General features: G+C 38.4%; 1 protein-coding gene across 4 annotated transcripts in view; it reads left to right on the top strand.

Moving 5' to 3' along the window:
- The window catches only part of LOC131436539 (peroxidasin), a 416,998-nt gene that overhangs the window by 43,901 nt on the left and 345,099 nt on the right, over nt 1-27,998 (top strand). The gene's annotated exons all lie outside the window — the stretch shown is intronic.

The raw sequence follows: 27,998 nt of genomic DNA, 5'->3' as shown, positions 1-27,998 counted from the left end.
ATGAGCACATAGCGCACTCAAAAGTCATACAAACCTCACTAGTCACGCGTTTATACACTGATTTCTTTTTTCCAGAGAATTCTTTAATACCCACGACCCTAACTAGATTTTATAAAATCAAATAATTCCGTACTGTACATTTCATAATATTCAATTCACTGAAGCGTATAATTAACAATTTCCTTCATTATGTATAAACTCTTTTTACGCGATCATCGCGTAAATTAAATAAAAAATCACGTTATCTATATATATGAAACGTGCTTAATCCACCTAGCAGTGAGATGATACCTTTTTTTTATCAATCCGCATGTGTTTTTTGCATGAATATTTTTCGGTGTTTCAGTTTTCATGACATTATTCTAATGTCCGTCGTTTTAAGTGGCAATTTGAGATTTTAATCACTCATTACTCTGTAATGTCGATACTTCAAATCGGATCAAATTTGAATCTAAAAGTGAAACAATCGATTAAACATTCCATGATATGTCGAAATAATTTCCACTTCAGAGTTTAGGGTAACTTAAGGTACTTCCAGAGCCGATATTCAGGAACCAGCATAACCCAAACCGATTCGTATGGCCATATGATGAATAAATTGCAATATTTTTTAGTCCAAATTTGAAGCTTTTCGGGATTGTCATCTTCTATATCGCTTTGAATTTTAAAAATTCATCATCCTACAATTCGAGAATCGGAAGTCAGAATTGGATAAAATTGGATTTACTTCAATTTGAACTTTTGTTTCTGAAATTCGATTAGGCTTTTTTTGAGAAAACGACTGAGCTTTGAGAAACAAAATTCTAAAATCGGTATGGCCGAAGTCAGATAAATTCACCTGAGTAGCTGTATAGTTTACATTTGTTTCAAAATGTTTGAAAATCAATGTAGACATCTTTGAGGAATCGTAGTGCGAATTAAAATTTTGGGTGCCTTCCGAAACGGAAACTGAACACAACCAAAAATGAAAGTGAAAGTTTATTGGGTTATCGACTATCCAAATCTGCTAACTCGATAAACCTGATTAATTTATGTGTAATAGACATTTTTATACTAATCACCCTGTATCCCCTAAACCGGAAGTTGGATCTGACTGAAAAGCAAGATGTTTCATAGAATATTAAAACTTTTCATTTAAATCTTAGATGATTCTTAGATTTCATTTGAATCTTAGATCGGTTCAGCCATCTACGAGAAAAATGAGTTACACAGTTTTAATTTCGTTTCACATATCATCTTGCAGTTCCGAAACCAGAAGTCGGATCCAAACATAATTCAGGAACCTTGTTTGGAAGCATACGACGTTTCATATGAATCTGAGTTTGTAGAAAGCGGTTGAGTCATCTACGAAAAAAATTGAGTAAAATTATTTGTCACACACGCATTTGCTTATCTCGACGAACTGATTCGAATGGTATATAGGTGTTATGTTCTTCCAGCATTTATTGCTGTAAGTAGTTTAAATCAATTTAATTATGGAATTGCTTTCAACTCGAAAGTTCTGCCATCATCTGATTTACATATGTCATATTTGAACGATTATGTTGCCAAAAACGAACCGTGCTAAAATCGGTTCGAGGCAAAATATCATGCTGAACACAGTCTTTTGAGTACTTAGAAACAAATGTATGTAACGGTATAAAAAAATCGTGTTTTATGTTGCTTCCAAGCATTTCTTTGCCAGACAGCGCTCAGAACTTGCACAATAATTTTGATATCTCCGTTAAAAATGGATGGATTTTAACAATCTATGGCCTTCAAAAAACTGAAAATTTTACATAAAACTTCGTATAACTCAAAAAGTAAACATCCTATCTCAAAACCATTCAATAGCGTTCAAGGTGACGGGGAGACCTTTCATTTGCGACTAGTTTGATCAAAATCGGTCCAGCCATCTCTGAGATCTCGACCTCATAGTTCACAACACACATACAGACACACACACACATACACACACACACGGACATTTGCTCAGTTCGTCGAGCTGAATCGATTGGTATATGACATTCGGTCCTCCGGGCCTCGGAAAATTTTTCTAAAGTTTGAGCGAATTCTATACCTATTTTTTTATATATATAAAAAAGGTAGAACGTAAAATTTCAATTTTTAATAAATTTCTTTATCATCGCCTTCAAGGTACTCTTCTTCTGCGGCAATACATGCATGCCAACGCTTGATCCAATTTTCCATACAAGTTTTATAGGCCGCCGAAGGTATGGCCTTTAGTTCACACAACGAATTCTCTTTTATGGTTTCTATGGTCTCAAAACGCGTTCCCCGCAATGGAAATTTGAGTCTGGGGAAGAGGAAAAAGTCACAGGGGGCCATATCTGGAGAGTACGCTGTTTGGTTAATGATATTGGTTGAGTTTTTGGCCAAAAACTGCGACACAACACGACGCTGTTTTTGAATGAAATTCAGCTTTTTTGGCACCAGCCGAGAAGCGACGCGTTTCAAACCCAAAACATCAGTTAAAATGTGTTCGGCTGATCCATAAGAGATGCCCAACAACACAGCAATCTCTCTAATCGGTACAGAACGATTTTGCAACACGATTTGCTTCGCCGATTCAATGTTTTATCCAAGCTTGTACGACCACCTTTGAAGCGTTTATACCACTCGTATGCCTGTGTATTTCCTAGACACGATTCACCAAAGGCCTTTTCTAACATTTTCAACGTTTCAGAACACTTAAATCCATTTGCAACACAAAATTTGATGCACGCACATTGTTCTAAATTTCCATCCATTATAAAAATCGCCACACGAAAATTTTTCAACTTCTTTGTATAGACGCCAAACAAAAACTAATCGTACGATATGCGTCAAAATTTGACAGAATGTGTATAACAGTGTTGCCAACGTTGAGAGAATAAAAGTTTACCGATTGGACAAGCGCGGGAATTTTAAAATGAAAATTCCGGCTCTTTTTTTATCATAAGGTATTGTAGAAAAATTTATCATAAGGTATTGTAGAAAAATTTTATGCATTTCACTGAATATATTGAAGAAAATCCTAGTTTCTGTGAAACGCTCGCACTTTGGACTTGACATTCTTCCTTAAATTCTGCACAGTTACTTTTGTGACTTTCCTGGTGGCAGCTGGCCAGTTTTTGTGAGCTCCTGCATGTTTTGGGACACTGTACCTTCCTTCCGAGAGTGCCGCTTGACAATTGCCCAATACCTTTCAATTGGCCGAAGATTCGGGCAGTTCGGTGGGTTGATGTCCTTTTCCACGAATTGTACATTATTTTTTGACAACCACTGTAGAACGGAGTTGTCGTAGTGGGCTGAAGCCAAATCCGACCAGAAGAGAGGAGAAACCTTATGCTTTCTGTACAGTGGCAGCATTCTCTTCTTCAAGCATTCTTCCTCGTACACCTTGGCGTTAATTGTGCCCTTCGTGAAGAAAATCGACGACCGCAAACCAGTGTCAGCGTCGTCCAGGTCCTGGTACACCGATTTCGTATAATATTGCCGTCCGGGCAACGCTCGAGAGTCTTCCTTGGCGTAGGTTTCGTCGTCGATCAGGATGCATCCGCCTTTATTCTGTAGAATCCGGTTATACAGTTTTCGCGCTCTTGTTTTGGCCTGAACTTGCTGTACCAGGGACTTTTTCGGCACCTTCTGTTTCTTGTACGTTTTCAGAAAGTTCCGTACTTTGATCCGTTGAATCATCCCGATGCTGGTGTTGAACTGCTTGGCCAAATCCCGCGTCGACGCCGATGGGTTTTTCCTGATGCACTCAACCACTTTTAAGTCCCGGCCGGGCTGGCTGGGATCCGTTTTCCTACCAGATCGAGGCAAATCCTTCATGGAAAGGGTCTTACCGAACTTCTCGATAGTATTTTTGACACTGATGTGGTGCACTTTCACCCGTTTTGCAATTTCGTTGTACGTGACACCACTTTCTGAGCACCAAGTGTGCCGTATTTTCTTTTGCGTTTCCGGATCAATTCGACTCATCATTGAAACGATAAACCATACCGAAATCAATCGATTGCGCAGCTGTTATTGACATGTAAATAAACATATCACCGCAAAACACTCTGCAAAAAATAGGCCATTTCAGAGTAATAACTGTTTGAATGTTGCTAACTACTTATCGATACACTCCTTATTATTCGCTTATATACTGGTACAATATGATATGCACTTCACAAACTAGACATTTTTTCCATATAGATAGATCTTGTTTGAATATTATTCAGTTCTCATATAAAATGATGCGTAGTTGGAATCAGATACTTGAAGATTTGTCAGCATTCCACAGATTTTGACCTGTTACAAATAATAAACAATTTCGCTATATGCGAGAAAATTGGGCTTGGTTAAAAATTTGATTTGTTTAATTGAAAAGATAAGTTTATAATAATACATAGCTTAGTTAATGTTTTACTAGCGAGCGAAAAATGTAAACTCACTGCATTCAACCATTTGTCGGTTTTGCACGATGCGCTTTGTACGGTGGTTGTTCATGTGGTTAGAAATTTTGTACTTATTTTGGCACTGAATTTCACCATTTCAATGATCGTTCATACCAAACATTTCAGAAAACTTTTAGTTTTTAGTTATTTGTTGTTATCTCATGCTTCTGAACATTATATTCACGACTTCTACCCATTCTTGTACATGATAAATTTTGTAAAGGCACCCCTTAGTAAGGTAAGTCGTATTCACGAAAAAAGAAGGAACTACGATTGTCTTTTATTCTTCATTATAAGAACGCCTGTACAAGTTATGACGCAACGAAACTTATCCATACAGCAATGGTGATGAACCACAACAAATTATTTTTACAAATCACACAGATTTTCGCAAGAAGCGCAATTTTTTCAAGTCATTAGTTATAATCCTTATTTTTAAAAACTGTCCCAGAAAATATGAACACACTTTGATTTCGCTGTAATTAATTCACAAGTGTTAGATATTCTATTTTTTTCGATATACTGATAATATTAGACTACAACAACAGAATATTATTCTCAACATTTGCTACTTAGCCATTGTAGACTAGCTGGTGCACCTTCTTGTGAACGTTCCTCATTAAATTCCGTACTGACTTCTGGGTGACAAGTTTTGACACTTTTTTTAATCTTTTTCGAACTGTTGAATGGTTTCGGCTGCCGAGACATGTTTCCTAAGATGTGCCTTCGTTAATGCCTAAAATTTCTCAATTGGTCGAAGTTGTGGCCAATTTGGTGGATCATGTCTTTTGGGACGAAAGTGACATTGATTTCGAGTAGAGGCAAGAAGCAAGATCTTGCCAGAAGACAAAAGGATCCTTGTGGCTTCGAATCATGGGTAGAAGTCGTTTTTGTAAACATTTATTGATGTATATTTCGCTGTTCATTGAAGCAGTGGTGATGAAGGGTTTCGAAATCTTACCGCAGCTACAAATTGCTTGCCAGACCATAGCTTTCTTACCAAATTTTTCGACTTCAATCGATGTCTCGGACTGATTTAACACTTGCCCTTCTCGCATCGTATAATATTCGCCCTTATTCTGAATAACGACGTATTGATTTTTCGATCGAATGTGGTTCGATCGAATCATGGGGAATACAAATGAAATACGAGCGAAAAAAAGATACGACGTTATTCAGAATAAGGGCGATTGTGGCTGATTCCGGCAAAGATTTGTAATCGAATTTCTCGTAGGTTTCGTCGTCCATGATTATGCAGTTCAAATTTCCAGCAAGAATCGTATTGTACAACTTTCGAACCCTCGGCCTGATCGATGCTTCTTGTTTCGGACTACGTTTTGGTTGTTTCTGCTTCTTATAGGTTCGAAGATTCAAAATTTCTTTAGCATGAAGAACATTTGACTTCGAAGTGCCTACTTTTTTGGCTACATCCCGAACTGAAATCTCCTTCTATTGCTCGAACGCCTTCAGTATACGTTTATCCAACTGAGGGTAAGCAGGATCTTTTTTTCGACCCGTTTTCGGTTTATCCTCAAAGGTGTTATCCTCACCGAACTTTCTTATTGCATTTCGCACGGCCTTTTCACTTACTCCTTCCATTTTTTCTATCTTTTTCAGTGACAGTTCGCGTTCTGTGCACCATTTGTACACAATTTTTCGACGTTGTTCTGCTGAAAGTCCACGCATTTCGAAACAAACTAATGAAAACGAATAAACGACTGCACTAGTGGTTAGATAAGAGTGTAAACAACATGACGCAGCCATAAAAATTGACAGGTTCTGAACCATTGCGAAATGGCAGCGGTTTTTGGTTGCGTCCATACTTTCTGGGACAGTCTTTATCTTTACATTCATGATAAAAATGAAAGCGCCCATTTGTTTTATTCAGAGAAAGCCTCAAAGTCATAAATAAAATCTAAGATATTCTTACTATGGAATTCATCCGAATAAATTTAATGTTGATTGAAAAGCAGGTTAAAAATTTTGAACGATTTCGAAGGTTATAGAATTTTGAATTATTTTCAAATAGATTTAATGCAGGCTTATGTTGATTCTTCTTTTTTTCATAAACCTTATGAAGAATTGTTCAGATGACTGGATTGTGATCTTTAAATGGTTTTTAGTAGGCTTTTGGAAAGTTTGCAGTTTTAATGCGATAATTGTGATGTAACAATGAAGACTGCTACATGTATTTACTGAAATTAAAAATTTTACTTGGGATAGCTTTACAAAAATTTGATAATGTGTTCGCCTTCATGGTGTTTGTTAAAAAATTGGCGGGGGCGAATTGTTTTTGAGTTTTGATCTGGCATAAGAAACGTTCACTTCGGCTCTTGTCTCGAGTCGTATTTTTAAAGGATTTTTTGACTACGAATAGTGGTTTCATAATTCTAAATGTTTAAAACCCGTTTACGAGTTAGAAGGTCGAGTCCTGGGTATGATTTGAGTACCAAGGCTGCGGTTTCCTATTGTGATATGATGGTGTGTTGTATCATCTTGATTTCAGTCATATTTGTTGATTCAGTACACCTGAGGGAGGGCTGGGAGTTAGAACAGCTGTTAGTGTTGCGAGTATAGAAAAAAAATGCTCGGAGCGGAAGACCGTTTCATCGTTCCGATACCCAATTTAACTTATAAGCCAAATACTGCTGGAGCGCTCTGCTGAGAAACATTCGAGTGTGAGGTTCTATGATGGTTAGTATTTTTGCCTAACAACTTCCGGAACCTATCACCGGGTGTCATAAATTGGACTTGGCCTTTTATTCTGCACAGTTTCTAAATTGCACATAAAAGTATTTCATGGGGGGCTTTATGAGTTGTTCAGCCAACAAATATTTTGTCCAGCATGCAGACTTTTAGAATCAAACCGATGGTGATAAATGTTTTCACGAGGGCAAAACACGACAGATGAAAGCAATTTATGAAACGGGAAGAGAACGAGAGCTCTTTGATGTCCACCGTTGTGTTGAAGTGTTTTGTCTTCGAATTTATGAGTGGCTTCGTTAAATGTCCTAAGTGGAAGCAATGAAACACAGATGGCTTTGACGATTGCGTGGAAATCATAGCGGAACATTTTTCATCATGTGTTCCTTCTAGGTTGTTCTGTTGTTTCAACATGTCAAGGGAAATGTGTTTTGTTTAAACAAACGCAATTTGCGATAATAAAAACCCCACACATGTTCGTTTTATTTGGCAAGTAAGTTCAAATGGATTTCGTTCCTGTAATCACTTCGGCTTGACAAATCGTTTTGAGGGTGGTGGGCCGTGTGATTTAATTTGAATCGATTTTTTATCGACTGTTAACGACATTACACGAGCCGCCTACTCAAACTGGCACGTTTCATACGCCATGCAGTTACTTTTAACCAAGTATCATTATTAGCATTAAAAATTCGTAGGAATTTTGTCCAATTTATTCTGCTCAAAAATTCGTTTTCGTGTCAGCGCTGTAGGATTTGTTGATGACGATCATGGTGTCGAACACGGTTTTTTTCATCGCACCGCCCACCCACCAAACAACATCAACCGAAAGTTGCAATCAGTTTTGAATAACACTTCGTCATATTTTTCGTGTATTCACTCACATGATTCACGGGCTTCGTTTGGTGGTACCGAACCAAACAGCAAAAAAAAAATGGCCCGCACATAAACGTTGATTGTCGCATCCAGGGGACACAATGCAGCAAGTAGGCGAAGTTTTACTATTTGTGCAAAGTTGAAATTCATATGCAAATATTTGCACAATGGATGTCAGAGGTGCGCTCTCCTTTTCATCTTCGTCCCATCCAAAAGACCGGCACATTGCTATAGGCTTGCTTTTATAGACATCATGTGTTGCATTTTTGACGAGTTGCACTGCCCAGTGGCGTAGTCAAGTATGTGTGTTCTAGCACCTGTTAGAAAGGATGGCAAATAATCGAAAAATATATTTTCCAATGTCATATTCATGAAACATATTTTTCATGTTTCATTTGTACTTTAGTTTTATGATCCACGGAAACTATGGGTCACGTCACTGGCCACCGCCTGGTTCGGTGTTCGGCTGCCATTGCCAGGCCATTAAATATGCGAGGTGCTAAGGACTATCGCTCTGATGGAATGCCGTGGGTACCCGTGGCGGAAGTAGTTCCTTTTTCCGGCGTGTGCCATTCAATTCGAAGGGAACAAATTTTGTTACGTGTCATTGTGCGGCTCTGGTTCGGTTGGTCGGTCGCGGAGAGCATTTGTCGGAACCGATGCCGTTCACTACTCATGCGGATTCGTTCGGGCGGCCGATGCGATTGTGTGCTTTCGAGATAATATTCGTCGAAAAACTCATTCTTGAATTGTACGTTGCCGGAATGAAAACTGAATTTAGAATTCTTTTTATTTTTTGTTTTGCATATAATCGTTGATTCGTTGATGCTGTACATGCTGATCACATTCAAAAATGTCGGAAGCCGTTACTGAAAAGACGGACAACTTCTAAAATTAAATCAATACGTGCCGCTTTAGGCATGTTTATCTTATTCAGAGAAGCAACTCGAGAGCCATTCCACAGGTTAACTTCTTTAATCTGTGCAACAGTGAAACTTAAAACAATTCATTCAAATCGATATGTGTAGATATATGTGTATGTAATAAAAATGCACTCGATTTTCTGGGAAATGGCTGGAACGATTTTCACAAAATTAGATTCAAATGAAACCCTTGGTCCTAATGGTTTCTATTGAATTTTACCCGGATTGAACTTCCGGTTGGGGGGTAAAATGTAAAAAAACCTGTTTTTATCCACCTAGTGGTGTAATGATGCCTTTCTCATATCAATCATTCTACCATATACACTGAGGTCTTTTTTTATGCGGTCTTTTTTTATGCGGTTTTTTTTACGCGACTTTTTTTATGCGAATTTTCAGAGTTATGCGGTTTTTTTTATGCGAAGTTTCAGAGTTACGCGGTTTTTTTTTATGCGAATTTTCAGAGTTATGCGGTTTGCCCTTCTGCGGTCTTTTTTTATGCGAAGTTTCAGAGTTATGCGGTTTTTTTTATGCGAATTTTCAGAGTTATGCGGTTTTTTTTATGCGAATTTTCAGAGTTATGCAGTTTTTTTTATGCGGTTTTTTTTATGCGGTACGTAAATTCGCATAAAAAAAGACTTCAGTGTATAATATTCTGTTTTTTTTCAAAATAATTTTTTTCCGATCTTGAAGAAATAACCGGGATCCCTTTGTTTGGCCGTCTACTGATAATGACTACCGATTGGAGCAGTTTTGATGCAGATTTAGATTTTTTTAAAGTAGTTTGTTTCGCCCCCTGATGGCATAAAAATTTTAACATACTTTACCTTATAATTCCGAAACCGAACCGAAACCGGAAGTCCAATCCAAACTAAATTCAAGAATTTAGTATAGGACCTTTCATTTAAATCTATGCTTGTGAAATTCAGTTCAGCAATCTTTGAGAAAAGTTGGTGATCTTATTATAACAATTTTTTGCACATTTGACTCCATATCTCCCGAACCGGATGCCGGATCCAAAAAATATTCAGAAATTTGGTATGGACTATAAGGCATTTCATCTGAATCTGAGTTTATGAAAATCGGTTCATTCGCTTTTAGGATATTGGAGTGATTTCCGATTTGGAGTATACGATCACTTTTTTTATACTGCCGAAATCTGATACAAAGATCCGGTCTACCCAATATCAATGTATTTGGTCATCAGCTAACCAAATCTGTCCAATTCAAGAATTATACGGCTATTTTAATGTATTTGATGGAATTTTTCCGTGTCATGTAAAAAAACACGCCCTAGAAATGAAATTTTTATACCTATCAGTTTGTAATTCCGGAACCGGAAGTTGTGTCCGGATGAAATTGGGGAGGATATATGGGATTATAAGACCTTTCATTTGAACTTACGTTGGTTAGAATTGTGTGAGCGGTCTCTGAAAAAACCGATGAAACGTTTTTAGTTCATTTTGTACGTAGCTCCCGAACCGAAAGTCGGATCCAGATGAAATTCAATAGCAATCTATGGGACCAATTACCAGTGCTGTAAAACTTCATTCAATTCAATTGTAATCGAATGTGTGCACATACTGACGATCACTCTGCTACAGTAAACTTCACATTCTAACACACTATCTTCGCTGTCGCAGCGAAGGGGCATCATCCCGTTCTTCATTCGTTTCTCTTTCTACCGATGCTCAGTTTAACCACCTACCTACCTAACAGCTATAGGCCTGGGGTGTCCTTTTCTGTATCAAGCATACGTCTCCACATAACTCGGTCCATGGCTGCTCGTCGCCAGCCACTCAAGGCACGGATGCTTCTGATATCACCCTTAACTTGATCGATCCACCTTGCTCGCTGCGCTCCTCTTCTTCTTGTACCAGTCGGATTTGATTCAAGAACCATTTTCACTGGGCTGTCGTCCGACATCACTTGCCTTATCACTTGCCCAGCCCATCGTAGATGTCCGATTTTAGCTGTCCGATGATGACGAAGGGTGGTTCTTCTAGCAGCAGTTGCAATTCGTGATTCATACGCCGTCTCCACGTTCCATCTTCCATCTGCACTCCGCCATAGATGGTTCTCAGTACCTTTCTTTCGAAAACACTAAGGGCGCGTTGGTCCTCTGCCAACATAGTCCAGGTCTCGTGGCCATAGAAAACAACCGGTCTAATGAGCGTTTTGTAGATGGTCAATTTCGTTCGGTGGCGTACTTTTCTCGATCGAAGGGTTTTTCTGAGTCCAAAGTACGCACGATACGCCCTGCCAAAATACGTCTCTGAATTTCTCAGCTGGTGTCATTATCGACGGTCACCAGTGAGCCCAAATACACGAACTCGATATTGTCACCGTCTATCAATATTCGTGGTGGGAGGCATAGTGTTTCTTCTCTAGAGCCTCTTCCTCTCATGTATTTTGTTTTCGACTCATTTATGACCAGTCCGATACGCCTAGCTTCAGCTTTCAGTTCATTGTAGGTTTCCGTCATCTTCTCAAGGTTATGTGTCACAATATCAATATCGTCAGCGAAGCCAAAAAGTTGTACGGACTTTCGGAAGATCGTACCACTCGTGTCGATCCTCGCTCTTCGAATCACACCTTCCAGGGCAATATTGAACAAGATACAAGAAAGTCCTTCACCTTGACGTAGCCCTCTTCGAGATTCGAAGGGACTCGAGAGCGTCCCAGATACTCGGACGTAGCACATCACTCTATCCATCGTTGCTTTGACCAATCGCGTCAGTTTATCCGGAAACCGTATTCGTGCATTATCTGCCATAGCTGTATGCCGCTTTGAAGTCAATGAATAGGTGATGCGTGGGTACGTTGTATTCACGACAACGCGGGCGCCAGTAAATCCCGCTTGGTACGGCCTTTCAAATTCCTTGACTATTAGTGATAGACGACGGCAAAGGATTTGGGAGAGTACCTTGTAGGCGGCGTTCAGCAATGTGATTGCGCGGTTATTGCAACAATCCAGCTTATCGCCCTTTTTGTAGACGGGACATACCACTCCATCCATCCATTCCTGCGGTAGAATCTCCTCCTCCCAAATTTTAGAAATCATCCAGTGTAGCGCTCTAGCCAGTGCCTCTCCTCCATGTTTGAGCAGCTCACCTGGTAACTGGTCATTACCCGCGGCTTTGTTGTTCCTCAGCTTGCCGATTTCCTCACTTATCTACGACAGATCCTGTGCTAAGAATCTGTCGTCGGCTGAGCGTGCACCCAGATTGATTCCTGTGTCGTTCTCTGTATCTTGTGCTTCGCCATTCAGATGCTCGTCATAGTACTGCTTCCACCTGTCGATCACCTCACGTTCGTTCGTATCTTCGTATCGTTCACTGGTATCTCTGCACATTACGGCCTGTGGCGTGTAGCCTCTACGTTAGTGGTTCACCTTTTCATAGAACTTCCGTATGTCGTTTGTGCGGTACAGCTGTTCCATCGCTTCTCGATCTTGGTCTTCCTGGTGGCGCTTTTTCTTCCGGAAACCGTGCTCTGTCTGTTCCGCGTCTGTCTGTATCGTTCCTCGTTCGCTCTCGTCTGGTTTTGCAGCATCCTCGCCCTTGCTGCATTCTTCTCTTCGACCAACTGCTGACATTCGTCGTCAAACCAGTCATTTCCTCGATTCGATAACCTCGTACCTAAAACGGTTGTAGCAGTGCTACTCACGGCGGACTTTATGTTCCTCCAGCCGTCTTCAAGAGTCGCCGCGCCAAGCTGCTCTTCCGTTGGTAGCACGAACTCCAGTTGTTGCGCGTATTCCTCTGCAGTAGGAATGCTACATAGCTGCTCGAGATTGAATCCCGGTGTTCCTGTGCGACGAGTATTGTGCACCGTCGATTGTTTTGAGCGCATACAAACCGCGACAAGGTAGTGGTCAGAATCAATATTGGCACTGCGGTAAGTGCGGACATTGATGACGTCGGAGAAGAATCGCCCGTCGATGAGAACGTGGTCGATTTGATTTTTCGTATGTTGGTCAGGTGATCTCCAGGTGGCTTTGTAGATATCTTTGCGGGGGAAGAAGGTGCTTCGAACTACCACGAACTATGGGGGGGAGGGTCTAAACGATAGAAAAAATCATCATTTTTACGAATTTTTTCCAGAATTATCGTTCAACAAAATAAATTCAAATGTTTTGCATGATAAAAAGCATCATTCGAACAACATGTTGTAATGTTTTCGTGGAAAAATATTGGGAAAAAGGTCGGTGAAGAGGTATTTTTGAGGAGACAATTTGTGAACAAATGAATGCAGCATAGTTAGAGAAGAAGTTTTTCTAGACCCCAACGTTTCTGTTTGATTTTTTTATTTTTTTTTGAATTTTTGGGGGTTGTCAAAGTAAAAACTACGATTTTTCACGAAAAAATCCGCCATTTTGTAGCTGTTAAACTTCCCCAAAGTAACGAATAATGAAAATGAAAACGTTGGGGTCTGGTTTTTTATATGGAGAAAGTGTGTGCAAAATTTGAAAAAAAAAAAAAATGGTGCAGTAGTTTTTGAATGACGATGGACACGGACTTTTAAGACCTGCTTTCGAGAAAAACGCGTTTAAAGTTTTTTTGTTTATAAAATCAATAGAAGCAATTAATTACTCCAGGGAGCCTGCAGGGTCTAACATTTTTGAAAAAAATCATATTTTTTCCTCTATAATTTATTATAACGAAGCATTTTAGGAATGTTTTGTCAAGTTTTGAAGTTAATCGAAGTAGTAATCTTGGGCCTGTGCGCCGAGCTTTTGCTTCTTCGTAGAATGAGATAGCCATAGATAAAAGTCCATAACTTCCAGAGTTTCGTTCCAATAGGCTTGAAAATTTCACAGAGTATTCTTGAAATATTTTACTAAAAGAAAATATGAAGAAAATAATGAATGATTTTTCAAACGTGTTAGATCCTACCCGCCCCTAATCGATTTCTACAAACTTAGATTAATATAAAAAGTCCTATGATCCATACAAGGTTCCTGAGTTCCATATAGATCCAACTTTTGGTTTCAGAACAACAGAATGATATGTGTAATGAGATTATAATAATGTCACTCGTTTTCCTCGTAGATAGTTCAACCGATTCCCTCCATTTGAGATTTTCTAAATCCCATAAAAATAAGCAAAATCATCCCATAAAAACATTTTTTTCAATCAGATCCGATTTCCGGTTCAGGATATACAGAGTAATTAGTGTAAAAATGTCCATTTCACACACATTAATCGGATTTATCGTATTGGACAATTTTAAGAGTCCATGACCAAATTCTACTCAAAATTTTTTTTTGGGACGCACTACAATTTCTCAGAGATGGCTACACTGGTTTTCTAAAATTTCGAATCAAATGAACTTATGGTCTCATACGAAATTGATGAATTTTATCCCATTCCGACTTTCGATTATGGAATTACAGGGTGATGAGAGTTTTTAAAATTTAAACATGACGATATCAAAAAACCTTTAAAGTTGGGCTCAAAACTATTCCAGTTTATTCGTCATAATAATTCATGGTCATACGAACCGTTTTGGACTATGCTGGTTCCTGAATACCGGTTCTGGAAGTACCGTAAATAATGAGCAAAACTGGAACTCTTTTCGACTTTTAATGGAAAGCTCAATCGATGGTCACACGTCTAGATTCAAAGTAATAATTTTATGGTTTCATACTGTTTCTCTTTTTGATCCGACTTGCAGTTCCGAAATTACAGGGCAATGAGTGATTCAAATTTCAAACTGTCAGTTAGAACGACGATCAATAAAAGAATATTCATGCGGAAACACATGCGGACTGATAAAAAAGATAACATTCTTTTTTATAAAAGTTATTATTCAGGCCAATATTGTTCACCTCGTGGTTAAACGAAGCGAATGCGTTCACGTCAAAACATTGTATACACTGAGTTACAAGCTTTGTTGAATTGTATTTCACAAACATCGTTTACGTCTAGATGCATTTGTTTTATTAGCAAGATTTCAATTTCGTTTGCTACCGAACTAATTTCGCAGCACTTGAAATCAAATTGAACAAACAGAATTTGATCGCGAAGGCCAAATTTCAGGCTTTTGTAGCTCGCATTTGTTCATTTTGTATGCACTTTTGTTCGCTACACTGTACTGTCTTTGTTTTTGTCGTCCGACCGTAAGCGATTGTCGTCTGTGTCAGATGAAGTGTGAACAAGAACTGAAAATATAGGTATCATCTCACCGATAGGTGGACTACAAAACGTTTTTATACTATGAGGTAATTCCATTTAACATACATACTGTTCATTATTTTTACGTTTCGTCTTTGACTCATCAGTGCAGAGCAGTTCAAATTGAACTGCTTAGTGCTAAACTCGGCAGTTCAATTTGAACCGCTAAGCAGACGTAAAGTTTCTGCTACTTACAGAACACTTTTTGTTTTGCAACGAAGTGCAATGTCTTTTCTGACGTGCCGAACGTAAACGTGTTTTCGACTGTTTCTGGCCGATGCAGGTATGGTCATTTAGGGGTTAGCCAAATTTTGTGCTAGGGCACACGTTTTCGTTCGGCACGCCAGAAAAGACATTGCACTCCGTTGCAAAACAAAAAGTGTTCTGTAAGTAGCAGAAACTTTACGTCTGCTTAGCAATTCAAATTGAACTGCCGAGTTTAGCACTAAGCAGTTCAATTTGAACTGCTCTGCACTGATGAGTCAAAGACGAAACGTAAAAATAATAAAAACGGTTATGTGCCCTAGCACAAAATTTGGCTAACCCCTAAATGACCATACCTGCATCGGCCAGAAACAGTCGAAAACACGTTTTCGTTCGGCACGTCAGAAAAGACATTGCACTTCGTTGCAAAACAAAAAGTGTTCTGTAAGTAGCAGAAACTTTACGTCTGCTTAGCAATTCAAATTGAACTGCCGAGTTTAGCACTAAGCAGTTCAATTTGAACTGCTCTGCACTGATGAGTCAAAGACGAAACGTAAAAATAATAAAAACGGTTATGTGCCCTAGCACAAAATTTGGCTAACCCCTAAATGACCATACCTGCATCGGCCAGAAACAGTCGAAAACACGTTTTCGTTCGGCACGTCAGAAAAGACATTGCACTTCGTTGCAAAACAAAAAGTGTTCTGTAAGTAGCAGAAACTTTACGTCTGCTTAGCGGTTCAAATTGAACTGCCGAGTTTAGCACTAAGCAGTTCAATTTGAACTGCTCTGCACTGATGAGTCAAAGACGAAACGTAAAAATAATGAAAACGGTTATGTGCCCTAGCACAAAATTTGGCTAACCCCTAAATGACCATACCTGCATCGGCCAGAAACAGTCGAAAACACGTTTTCGTTCGGCACGTCAGAAAAGACATTGCACTTCGTTGCAAAACAAAAAGTGTTCTGTAAGTAGCAGAAACTTTACGTCTGCTTAGCGGTTCAAATTGAACTGCCGAGTTTAGCACTAAGCAGTTCAATTTGAACTGCTCTGCACTGATGAGTCAAAGACGAAACGTAAAAATAATGAAAACGGTTATGTGCCCTAGCACAAAATTTGGCTAACCCCTAAATGATGATACATACTGTTTCCAAAAATCTAATTTCGTCTTGTAAAAATGACAGTAAGTGTGAAATAATCACTTGTACCGCAATGGTATCGTGTTTAAACATTTCTGATCAGTGCAGTAAAACTTCATTCAAATGTGGTACACACTGATGATCACTCTACTGCAGTAAATTTTACATTCTAACAAACACGCATCGCACACGCATGTACCGAACGGACAGCAATCAGTTCTTCATTCGTTTCTCTTTCAGTCGAAGCTCAGTTTATGCACCGCCAGTTGATCTCTTGAAATAACAAATTATCTCTTTCAATTGTTTGAGAGAGCAGCCTTCAAATGAGATTAATGGAAACATTCGAATTGGTTCAAGATAATAGATCAACTACAGAATAAACATAAATTAATTGTTTCCTCTTTCTGTTTTCCGTTTTGAATACTTTGGAACACATCACATTACATTTCAAACAATCAAAAATTATCGATTTAAACATGCTAGTGAAAATTGAAAACTCAAAATAGAACCGCCACCCTCCATTTATAATTCTGGCTGGATAGAATTTTGATTATTGAGTTGATGTTCATGTCTATACATTCGAACTTGCTCGCTATCTACAGCGAAGACAAAGTAGCAAGTAGACTACTTGGCACTTGAAACTGAGCAAGCACAGCTTCATATAACTAGGTACGATCATTCAATTGACGATGAATTCCAGCAGCTTCATTTTAGTACAAAACAGCAAAAGTCAAATTAATGAGAAGGGACAGTGCTGACAGTCAATTAGGTTTTACACGAACATGACATAACCTCACAAAATGAACAGAATGAACATTTTTTGACAGCCGCCGTGTATTTGTTTACGGTTAAAAAGTTCATCAGAGGTTCATCATTTGAATTTAAAAATTTCAAGTCGCCTCACACTATACAGATTTATACAAATATCGCCCCTTTATGCTGGAAACGCAATTCAGAAAAGATATCACACATATCCCGCTTAGTCTAGTCCCTCCCCCTTGGAATTTATACATGGAAAGTCTTCAGAAATGTGTAAAATTGAGTTGGGTTAGGTTCTAGTCGACGAACATTTTTTCAAATGCAACCAATATTAAGTCATCATCTCGAGTACCAGAACGATTCATAATCGAGTGTCATTTATTTTGAATATTTACCTGCTATTTCTGGGAATTTGAACAATGGTTTTGGTCTACGTATAAGGTTCCATTCCAGTAAAAACTTTAGTTTCTGTTCAATGAATTGAAATCTATATTGCAATCTTAGAGCAAAAACTTTTTATTACATTTCTGCGATGAATGAATTTACCTATTTCTATGTTTTTATTTTTCGAATGAATTTGCCTGTTTTTATCCGAAATTGTTGAAACCATGTGTTCATTTAAATTTTATTTTTGCCTTTCTCATATAGAAAGGTTATGCAATCATTGTGAAAACCGACTTTGGCCGAGTGTCGTATACCAATCGACTCAGTACGCAAAATGTTTGTGTGTGTATGTAACATTTTTTTGCACTAACTTTTCTCGGAGATGGCCGATTTCACAAACTTAGATTCAAATGAAAGATCTTGTAGTTCCATACAAAATTCCTGTATATTATTTAGATCCGACTTCTGGTTCCGGAATTATGGGGTAAAATGTGCAAAAAATTGTGAAAATAAGTGCACTATCTTTTCTTAGAGATGGCTGAACCGATTTTCACAAACTTAGATTAAAATGAAAGGTCTTGTGGTCTCATACAAAATTCCTGAATATTATTCGAATCCGACTTCCGGTTCCGGAGTTATGGGGTAAAATGTGCAAAAAATGAAAATATGTGTTCTTATTTTCTCATAGATGGCGCAAGCGATTTTCACAAACTTAGGTTCAAATGAAAGTTCCTGTGGTCCCATACGTAATTCCGTAATACGTAATACGTAAAGTGTGTTAAAAATTTTATACCATCACTGAAAAGGGCGAAAACCGTAAAAAGTTTTCTAAATCGACCTCCAATTGATAGTTTTTATCGGCAGACGGTCAAACAAACCGATTTCGCTTATTCTTTGAAGAATCGAAGAAAATTATTTTGAAGAATACCACAGTATTATAGATGATAGTATGATTGATATGAGAAAGGCATCATTACACCACTAGGTGGATTAAAACAGGTTTTTTATTCGATTTTAGTATAAATAACATAAAAAAATCTGAACATTTGGCGGTTTTGTTGATTTGTGCAAAAAGCATATATTTTGTTTATATTTCTTCACGAAGAAATCTGAGTATAGTATGGAAATTCGTAAGATATGCTAGTAGATTCTAATGTCTGAGATCCAGGTAGCTTTTGGATGAACAAGCACTTCTTCGTAATTCATCACAATGATCCCATGAATTGAATGTGATACCACGAGTATGGACCACAAAATAGAATCTCACTATTGTCATCGATTACGTTGGTAGACCTTAAGGTCTATATTCCAAGAAGATTTTGGAGGGACAAGAACTTCTACAGACATGATCACAATATGTCAATTTCATAGTCATACAAGAGTCAAACAGAATTACACGTTTATACACTGATTTCTTTGTTCCAGAGAATTCTTGGATACCCACGATCTTATCTAGATTCTCTGAAACCAAACAATTCCGTAGTGTACATTTCATAATATTCAATTCACTGAAGAATTTTGGAATGTTTTGTATATGTATAAAAAAAAATCCTTCGTTATGCAAAAACTTTTTTTGTACGATTATCGCGTAAATTAAAAAGAAACTTCGCATTATTTAATAAAAAAACGCGTCAATTCAGTTCACGCAAATTGAGGTTTTAGTGTGCATTTATGTAGCTTGCACTTGTACTTCTTAGATTTCGCACTAACTTTCCAGAGTGTGTCTCTGAGTGATAATATTTGAATGATTTCCATTTGATGCATATTTCCAAAGAATCGTGTAAACAAGACAGAACGAACGGGGAAGAAGACAAATGAAGGAAAACCAATGCAAACATGGACAAGATAGTAGAAGTCTAGAAACAGAAACAAAAGAAAAACTAATAGAAGCGAAAAAAGTAGGAGGGTCGATTTTGGACCACCTAGCAATTGATTGGTTTCCTTGTCTAAGAATTTGCGGAATGAAAAATTCAGTTTTATCTTAAATAGTCGTAAGAGTTTCAGTCTCAAATTTCTCATTGAACTTTATTTACACTATTAGCAGCATCTTCTGTCACTGCATTGGAATAGTTCTACGCAACTACATCCAGAATACATAGAAAAGCTTTTTCTAGATCACTGATTTCAAACATAAATCATATTTCTCTCACAGCACTACCCTCCCCTCTCCTTTATGGTTGCACCATTGTCAAACTCAGAAGTACAAGACATCAGCTCCTGTCAGGTGAAAATGCAAATAAATTTTCATTTTATCCCTGTTGTGGGATGTGGTTTCCAACATTCAACTTTTTTTTCTCCCCCGTTGCTCCCACGCGGATTTTTCCTGCACTCTTGAGGACCATCTGGCAGATGAATGACGGCTTCGGTAGACCAGTACAATGCGAGCCCACGTGATTTGAGCGAATAATAACTAGGACTCTGGTAGAATGCCGGGACCACCAGGGTAAGGAGGGGACTGGGGGTTACATGGCTGCACCGGGCGGTTATTGTTTGCCCACCGGAGCAGTACCTGCCGAGTGTTATGAGCGCTCTTGGCCATGCATCACCGGAAACCAGCCGGGAGGATTTATGCGCGAATAAATGTGAATTTTTTCTTGTGCAGCTACGTCTGCAATGCGACCAATAATTGGTGCATTTCTGCATTCCATCGACTCGGGAGATGGTGAGGCAGGGTTGGTTCAGTGTGACTTCCGGAAAGTTTTCCCATCGTAGATGGCTTTACCAGACAGTAACATTCTGGTTTGATTTTTCATACGTATTCTTCTCTTCATGGATGTATGATGATTCAAGTATGAATGGCTTCTAGGCAAGCCAACTTCGTCTCGTCGAATAGAAACTCTCATTCCAACAGCAGTTTTCAAAATTAAAGATATGACTCTCTGGATCGTGGGAAGTTTTACTGACTTTTTGACGGAGGTCATTCCAGCCTTATTTCAAATAAATGCACCTAATTCATCTAGCAGTGAGATAACTTTTTTATCATTGCGCATTTTAATATTCCATATTCAATTTTTTAGATTGTTTTCAATTTAATTTAAAAGATTTCAAAAATAAATTTCATAAACTGCTGATAGTTCCAATAGAATTTTTGCCTTTCTCATATAGAAAGGCTATGCAATCACTGTGAAAACCAACTTTTGAACCGAGGCCCGGACGGCCGATTGTTATATCACAAGTATGTTAAGTTGCTGTCCTGTATTTTTCTACTGGTTGTGCAATTTATCAAGTTAGTCTATATTACTATTCTAGTAACTGTTGAGTTATGGACAAAACGCAATCTTTCTCTGTGTGTTACATATCTTTAAGTTCTTCCAATATTAAACATTCGATTTTCAATACAACTGCTCTTAACACAAACATTGATCTTGTAAAATAATCTACACATGAAAAATGATATTGTTCATATTGTAAAATTGATCTTTTGTGTTTTTGTAAATGAAAAATCGACAACGAACTGCATTTTTTTGGTGAGCATGTATTCGTACACCCGAAATTTTCAAGCGCCTTTGAATTAAAAACGTGTTTTGATGATTGTACACCAATTTCTATGACAATAACAGTATTTTTAATGAGAATCATCGGAATGGTGTTTAAAATATGTGTAATCAAACACTCTTAAAATTTTCAGACGATTTTGATCAAACCAATGTTTTATTGAACTTGAAAAATCTCGAAATGAGTTTCGCTTGAATATTTTCCAATATGGCATCGATGGTAACAGTGAGTTGAATATAAAATGGTTCATGCAACGTAATGACTTATATTAACTAAATAACAGGAAACATTAACATGTTAATATTTCGAAAAGAAATGCTACGTTCTGTTTTTTATCAGTTTGAATCTTCTAATTAAATTAAACAACAATACAGTATAGTCATTGATCTTAGCGGGCCCGACTTTTGTGATACGCACTGTAGGTATTATTTTGGTAAGCCCATGTGCTGTAGTTGCAAAAACAAGTTGCTCAATAGGGGATATATAACTACGAAAGTAATAGAACTTAACTTTTCATTCAATATCTTTAAAAAGTGCTGTCAGATCTTCTCATGTTTTTCGCGAGATGAAACCCGAATACAAATTATCTGATTGATCTTTGTTTTCATTGCGTGTGTAACGCTGTATTTCTGTAACTTTCATGATATCTCCCAAGTAACCATATGCATTATATCACTGCACATTTGCAACTCTATTTTTACATTGTTAATGTATAATTATACTAATCCTACATACTCTGAGGCAATGTGCATTAAATTTGCATTCAAAACGTAACTGAGCATTATTTCACAAAAACCTTCCGCCGTGCTATATATCGACATTCAATGCTATATTTCGGAGCAACGAAACTTTAATAATAAATATAAGAGTAATAATCCTATAAGAGTCTAATAATCGCCCTTTTCAGCTTTATAATAGCATTGTAAAACATGTGTAACTTCGTTGCATTTAATTAAATTTTACGCGAATTTTTAAAGCTGAAATCATGTAAAGTTATAATGCGTCGTGGTTACTTGGGCTGTTATTATTATTCTCATGCCTGCAAGTTTTGCTTTCATTTTGAACAGATAAATCTTGCAAATTTTTTTTGCAAGTTTTGAATTTCATATCATTGTTTTTCTAAAACTGAAGAAAAAACTGCAACAGAACCCTAAAAATTTCTGAGGCAGCCAAAGGCATGCGGACTCAGAAGAAAAATATTTTTTACAGCAAGGTTCTCAATTCGGCCTATCATTTTTTGCCTTGCGGAGATTCAAATGAAAGGTCTTGTAGCCCCATACAAAGTTCCTTATTTTCATTCGAATCTCACTTTCGGTCCCGGAATTACAGGGTGATATGGGCCAAAAAAAATTGAAAATAAGTAAAATTTCTTTTCTTAAAGACCAACCGATTTCTACAAACTTAGATTCAAATGAAGGTATAATTATTCCATACAAAGTTCCTAAATTTAATTTCGATCGGACTTCCGGCTCCAGAATTACAGGGTGATTAGTGTAAAAATTTTTATTTCGAATTACTTCTTCTATTTTCTCATAGATGGAGCGCCAGATTTTTGCAGACATAACTTCAAATGGAACGTTTCATGTTCCCATACAAAACTTCCAAATTTCAACTAGTGTTGCTAATAGAGCGAGAACCCAGTGCACGCAGCACATTTTTGAGCGAGCGTGAGGCGTATTCTATCTTACTCACACTCCTCCGCGCACGCTTATGAGTCACTCACCATAAGATACATTTTAAACACGAGTGGTGTTTTCTTATGGGTACGATGAGTGAGATTCAACAGGAGTAAACACTTACTGCGAGTGGGTTACTGCTGCGAGTTTGCTCGCACTATTTCAGATTATTCTCGTACTCCAAGAGCGAGTGCCCATCAATACGCACGCATTGGGAGCACTCGTCCAGTGCGCTAGCAGTGTGGCGCACATGTTGATTTTAATTTTAGTAAATCGAAATGTATGTGAGCATCATGGTAGCCGCACGAGTATGCTACAACTTGACCTCAGCTTATGCTATTAGTATGTAGTCTGAAAGTCCTATTTCAAATAATGTACAGTATTAAATTGAATTTGATTTATAGAAGTAACATGAGTGAAGGGCTTTTTTGGCTGGTAAACGACTGGACAATGCGCAATTCAGGCCCCATTGTGGTTCTTAGCCTCTTGTCCAGTAACTCGGGTAACCAACACCGGTGGGACCTTGGTCGTATGCTGACAGGGAAGGGGGTCCTCTTTAGAGGATGTCGGAGCGTCTGTACTCCGTGTTAGGAGCGGCTTCAAACAGCGTCTGTTCTGGTATCCAGCGGCTGAGTATGAAATGCTGCATCCCGTCCAGCTAAATCCAAGGTGGCAACCCCACCAACGGGATCGTCCTAGTGCTAGTTGGGACGTTAAACAGAGCAAGCACGATGATCCTCCGGCGAGACAGGGGGTTGGCGTAGGCCTAATAAGCCGCCCATAAAACTTTAATTACAAACAATACAGGAGAGAATATGACCCGGAACAATCGGCATAGACCCACGCGACGAAATAAGGACTACGATTGGAAACTTGGAACATGGAACTGCAAGTCGCTAGGTTTCGCAGGCTGCGACAGGATAATATACGACGAACTAAATCCTCGCAGCTTCGACGTCGTAGCGCTGCAGAAGCTTTGTTGGATGGGACAGAAGGTGTGGAAAAGCGGACATCGAGCGGCTACCTTCTACCAAAGCTGTGGCACAACGAACGAGCTGGGAACTGGCTTTATAGTGCTGGGCAAGATGCGTCAGCGAGTGATTGGGTGGCAGTCGATCAACGCTAGGATGTGTAAGTTGAGAATTAAAGGCCGTTTTTTCAATTACAGCATCATCAACGTGCACTGCCCACATGAAGGGAGACCCGATGACGAGAAAGAAGCCGTCACTGGTGACTGCCGATAATGACACCAGCAGAGAAATTCAGAGACGCATATTGTCAGGAAATCGTGCTTACTTTGGACTGCGCAAGACGCTTAGATCGAGCAAAATTCGCCGTCGTACGAAGTTAACTATCTACAAAACGCTGATTAGACCGGTTATCCTCTACGGGCATGAGTCCTGGACAATGCTTGCGGAGGACCAACGCGCACTAGCTGTTTTTGAACGGAAGGTGTTGCGAACCATCTTCGGTGGAGTGCGGATAGAAGACGGTACGTGGAGAAGGCGAATGAACCATGAACTGCACCAGTTGCTGGGAGGACCAACCCTCGTCCAAACGGCCAAGGTCGGGCGGTTACGGTGGGCCGGGCATGTTGTTAGAATGTCGGAGAACAACCCGGTTAAAATGATTCTCGATAATGATCCGACCGGTATAAGAAGAAGAGGCGCGCAGCGGGCAAGATGGATCGATCAAATTGAGGACGACCTGCGGACCCTTCGCAGCTACCGAGGCTAGCGGCGAACAGCCATGAACCGAGTTGAATGGAGACGCCTCCTGTATACAGCAGAGACCCGCGTGGTCTACGACTGATAGAGTAAGAGTAAGTAAGATGAGTGAAGGGTTGTGCGCAGCGTTTGAACCAGCCCATTTAGCTGTTGCAAGCATCCTTCTGCAAAAATCAAGCAATTAAGAAGAATGGCTATCAAAAACAATGTCATTACTAACTAAATATTAATTCAGTACCTGTTACCATACTTTACTGCAAATTATCGATCAGAATATCTTTACCGCGAACAGTAGACTATTCGATATTTTGTTCACCATATTTTGAGTAATCTGATCGCTCGCCGAACGGCCGAGATGTTGGCTACAATAGCAGTTGGTAGAACGCTCTTCTTGCCACCGCACAGTGATGCCTCTCCATACAAAAGTTGGCAAAAACCATAAATACGTCGATAAAGGTCAGCTGGATGATTTTTTATTAATAATTTGAGGTCTTTGAATATATTTCCATCTTGATAACGTATGAAAAAATATTCGATCCACCTAAAAGTGACATGATGCACCGTTCGCTATGGACCGGAAAATGACGACTTTTTTTAATAAATTAACTTGTGTATTTTTATTTATTTCGTGGTTGATTAGGAGCTTTAACTAATGTTTCGAATAATGATTAAACCTGTGTGGAAAATGTATACACAGAGAAAAAAACTTTTCCTTATATCTTGTAAATATCAATTTTCTCCAGAAGGGCTTATCTTAATATTTTAATTTTCTGATATGCTGTAACACACAACTGATGTAGTTTATTGCACTATGATTGAAGATGGGAGAGTAACAATCAAAAAAATGTTTTTTTTTGTTTTTAACAAAAATTCTAATTTTTGGAAAATGCTCTGCATTTTGCATTTTTTAAGTATTTCGCCTTTATGAAAGAACACATACACTAGTACAAAATAAAATTTGGTTGAATACTACCGATTTACTAATATTAGTGGATTTTTATTATGTTAAAGTATCTTATTAAACTATGAAAAATGAAAAATGACGAAAAAATAAGTGCATAAAGTGGTTTTCGTGGTTCAAATTTGGGAATTTTTATATGGACTACAAGGAAGTTCCGGAGAACAGAAAAAGTGCATGTGGTGGGATCAACAAAGCGCTATTTATTATTAGAAACTCAAATGCGTTTGGACAGAGCATGAAAAGCGGACGCAATATGAAGATCTTCATGGCTTCATTTACTGAAACCGACCACAGTTACAAAAGTCTGGCTCTTGTTTCTGTGATTTTTATTGTCGACCCCGCAAACTATTGAAAATATCCTTTAAGGTGCAGAAATGTGCAGAATCGCATAGTGGTTTCTGAAAAGTAGAGAAAAAATGCTATAAAATCAAATACTATTGTACAGTGGCAGCCCTTTCCTACCTATATAGAACTTTAATCGCAAAACATCGTCATTGCGCCATATATTTTGTATGGAAGGATGAAAAGAAAGTTTACAATACCCTATCTTTGAGAGGATATGGAGAGATTATTTCTTATTCAAAAATTTTTATACTTTAAACTGTAATCCTTCACTTATATAAGAATTCAAACAAAATTAATACAGCGCAGGAAAAAAATAAATTTATTTTTTGGATTTCTGCCACCTTGGCATCACTGTGCACCGGTGGTTTGAACGCTTGTTTGTATTCGCTCTAGCCAAGTGCTGCGATCCTGTTACTTCTGTGTATGAAATTCAAGTTAATAGTGTTAATGTTTTTGAAACTGTTACACAAATCATGCTCTGATATTGATTTTTATTATTGTCATTACTGCTTTTAATCACAGCATGAACGAGCTTGATCAGATTGCATATTAGCTCTCCGCGCATAGGAACAAAAGCAAATACGGTATAAGAGTACGAATAGGCGCCAAGTTGTGAGTAAGAGCAAGAGCGCGAGTGGGAGCGAGTGAGGAACAGCTTCGAAAAGAGTTTGCACACCGACTAGTAGACCAACGGAAGAGCGAGTGGTGGAATATAACGATAGCAGTGCTCGATAATTCATCGCCACTCACAGATGAGAACTGCGATACCAAAACAAAAGATGAAAATAACCACGGGAAGCACACTCACACGGGAGTTTCAGATGTACATGTAGATGTATATGAGTGAGAATTATCTGCACAATATAAGCGAGCTTAGCAACACTAATTTCAACCGGATTCGACTTTCGGTTCCGGAGTTATAGGGTAAAGTGTGTTAAAAAATTGATACCGTCACTTAAGGCGGCTGAACAAAAACCAAAAAAAAAATTTGGTTGACCTCCAAACTACACCAATTGAAAGCCATTATCAGCAGACAACTAAACAAACCAATTTCGGCTATCCAGGTGTCCGATTTCTGATTCCAGAAGCACCGGACATAGTGGTCATATATTCCAAAATGGATCTCACTCACTTGACTTGACCGATTTTCACAAACTTCTGTTCAAATGAAAAATCTTGTGGTTCCATATTGAATTCCTGAATTTCATCCGGATCCGACATCCGGTTCTAGATTCACAGGGTGAAGATTGTAGAAATATTTCTACCGTCACCGTACCGTAAGGTTATGCAATCACTGTGAAAATCGACCGAGGCCCGAAGGACCGTGTGTAATATATCATTCGACTCAGTTCGTTGAGTACGCATAATGTTTGTGTGTGTATGTACGTATGCATGTATATGTAACGTTTTTTTGCACTTTTCTCGGATCTGACTTCTGGTTCCGGAGCAATATGCACTATACAGGGCTTAAAAAACATCAAGTACAACATTACAAAAGATTATTTAGGTGTTCGTTGTGTCTGAAGTGTTTGCTAATCAAAACAGCGGATGAAATCATTTTCTTCTTATGAATTGTTCCAGAAATAATACTCCCTTGATTTGCTTTTTCGTTGATCCAGAAAATTTCACGAAACTTTGAAATTTGGGTTATTTGTTGTTACTTCGTACTACTCGAAATTGCATATTAAATTAATAAATGAATTCCTGAATACATTAAGTTATTACGTTTATCTTAACAGAAGATTTTCACGGTTAATTACTTATCACTTTCCCAGAGAACAATCTTCGAGAACGTTTTGTTATCGTATGTTGGTGTTATTATGCAATATCGTCATTAAATCTGTTTTATTTTTTTTCGCTACCCAAGGAGAAACAGATCGTGAAAAATACATTGCAGAAAACAGCCCGATAAAACAGCGTAGCAACATTTTTATTCAGAATTTCAATTTTAGTCAAGTCAGTCCATTGTTGAACATCCCAAATTGCAATATTCATTTGAAGAACATTATATAATCATCACGTTGTATTCGAAGAACAGCGGGCAGGATTACATGAATAACGGGATGATTCAAATATTTGCAAACACCCTTCGTCACAATCTCTACTTCGAACAGATGTTGTTATCAGCTCCGGTTGTTCGGGACGGGTCAGAAAGAAAAGTAACATCATTGTTTGTGTTCACGAACCAAATCGGCACCCGCTTCC

This window comes from Malaya genurostris, chromosome 3 (genome assembly GCF_030247185.1).
Source record: "Malaya genurostris strain Urasoe2022 chromosome 3, Malgen_1.1, whole genome shotgun sequence".
Classification (NCBI taxonomy): domain Eukaryota; kingdom Metazoa; phylum Arthropoda; class Insecta; order Diptera; family Culicidae; genus Malaya; species Malaya genurostris.
The sequence above is the reverse complement of the archived record's forward strand: the minus strand, read 5'-3'. Positions and strand labels throughout refer to the sequence as shown.